This window comes from Propithecus coquereli, unplaced genomic scaffold (genome assembly GCF_000956105.1).
Source record: "Propithecus coquereli isolate 6110/MARCELLA unplaced genomic scaffold, Pcoq_1.0 Scaffold78, whole genome shotgun sequence".
Lineage (NCBI taxonomy): Eukaryota > Metazoa > Chordata > Mammalia > Primates > Indriidae > Propithecus > Propithecus coquereli.
Genome location: NW_012153951.1, coordinates 1,930,925 through 1,933,278, shown reverse-complemented (window position 1 = coordinate 1,933,278; position 2,354 = coordinate 1,930,925).

Below are 2,354 nucleotides of genomic sequence, written 5' to 3'. Positions count from 1 at the left end.
TACATGGGTGACTTCAGTGTGTACAAGTTCTGCAGAAATGTGGTTTTAAAAGGTTGAACAATACAAATCTGATAAGAATATGTTACTCATATTTTTCAGCTCATTTTATTACTCCTAGGAAATAACTATTTCAAAATTAAGATTTCAGTATTTCTATAATTACATAGGATTGAGTGAATAAAGAAGTATAATTTTTTTGGAAGCTTGTTAGAAATATCCCTTAATATGTATAATGGTTCGAAGAGAAGAAAGGTATATTTCTTGCTTACATAAAATTTTAAATAGGTGTTTGTGGTAAGTGGATAGCTCTCCTCCAATATCTTCAGTGTCTGGCTTCCAAACATCCTCCATCAGAGTGGTAGAAAAGGAAAGAGCATGACAAATCATGTGTGGGAGGTTTTGGTGGGCTAGCCTGCAAGAAGTGAACTTCACTTTGTTCATAGCCTGTTGGTTAGAACATAAGAACATGGCAACACTAAACAGTAGAGGGAGGATGAAAACTGAGAGGTGCAAAATAGCTATCTTCCAAGGAAAAAGAGAAACTGGTTTTGGTGGAAACATAGCATTCATTCTTTGTGACAAGAGACAAATGCTCAGTCTTCAAAGAGCAGATAACTTAAAGTTTCTTCTCTCAAAAACTGCCTGTTTCAGTGATGGTTAATTGTATGTGTCAACTTGACTGGGCCACAGGGCACCCAGATATATGGTCAAACATTATTCTAAGTGTGTCTGTGAGGCTGTTTTTGGATGAGATTAATGTTTTGATTGGTGGACCTAGTAAAGCAGATTGTCCTTCCTCATGTGAGTGGGCGTCATCCAATCCATGAAGGACTGAGTAGAACACAAGGCTGACCCTCCTGCAAGTAGGAGTAAATTTCTTTCCATATGACTGCATTGAGCTGGAACATCTGTCTTTTCATGTCTTTGGACTTAAACTGAAACAGCAGCTCTTCCTGGGTCTCAAGCCTGCCCACCTTCAGACTCGAACTATATCATCATCCGTCCTGGCTCTCAGGCCTTCAGACTTGGATTGGAACTACAGTTTCCTGGGTGTCCAGCTTGTCAGCTGCAGATCTTAGGACTTCCCAGCCTCCATACCTGCATGAGGCAATTTCTTATGATAAATATCTTTAGATAGATAGATTGACAGATAGACAGACAGACACACACATACACACACATGTATATCACCACGGTTTACCGGAGAAAACTGAGAAATAAAATTTCCAAAAAGAAATTTCTTTTCCCTAATGGAATATTTCAAAATATAATTTTCCCAAGATTACTCAGTGAGTAAATATAGAAACCAGATTACCACAAGTACAAGTCCACAGTCCTTCCAACATGCCGCACAGATCTCTTCTTTCCTGCTCATTGTTTTTACACAAAACATAGATTTTTCCCTCTTCAATATTTTTTGCAAGATTCTTATCACCTATCCCCAAAGACAATAATTTAACAGGTTTATAATATATGTTTGTATTTGGCTATTTTTCCTTACCTCATCTTGGCTATTTTTCCAAAAGTTGAGCCCATTAGCAAGTTCTCTCTTTATACTTTGTGAACTTAAAGCCGTGATTATTTTTTTAAGCCTCTCTTTATTTTCTTTCTCATTGGGAGTAAAAGTAATTGAATTGTTGGTTTTGCTTTATATTAAGTATTTTCTTCTATGATTTTGACTACTCTAAGATTCTGTAATGACTTCTACCAATTCTCTGTCACAAAGAATATTGTGTCCTGTATTCGTTTGCTATCACTGAGTAACACACTATCACAAACTGAGTCACTTAAAACGACATACATTCATTATCTCATGATTTCTCTAGGTCAGAAGTCCAGGCAACACAGCTTCACAGGTTTTTCTGATTCAGAGGCTCACCAGGCTGCAACTCAGGTGTCAGGTGGGACAGTGGTCTTCTTGGATGCCCAGCTGGTAAAAAAAACCACTTCCACTCCCTTTGTGACTATAGGATTCTGGTTCCTGTTTTCTTGCTGGCTGTTGGCCGGAGGCCTCTCTCAGCAACCAGAGGCTGCCTACAGCTCCCTCCACTTAATTTTGTTCATATGGCCTTGCACAACGTGGCAGCTTACTGCTTCAAAGCCAGCAATGGAAAGCAATCACTCTAGTGCTATTGGCAAGACAAAGATAGATAGATAGATCTTATATATACATATAATGCATGTATACATCTGTATACATATATAAAATACACCATATACATACGTAAAACACTATATATGTATGTTTGCACAAGTGTGTGTGTGTAGATGTGTGTGTGTATACATATGTATGTGTGGGTGTGTGTGTGTGTATATATATATATATCTCTCTCTATATATATATCTCTCACAAG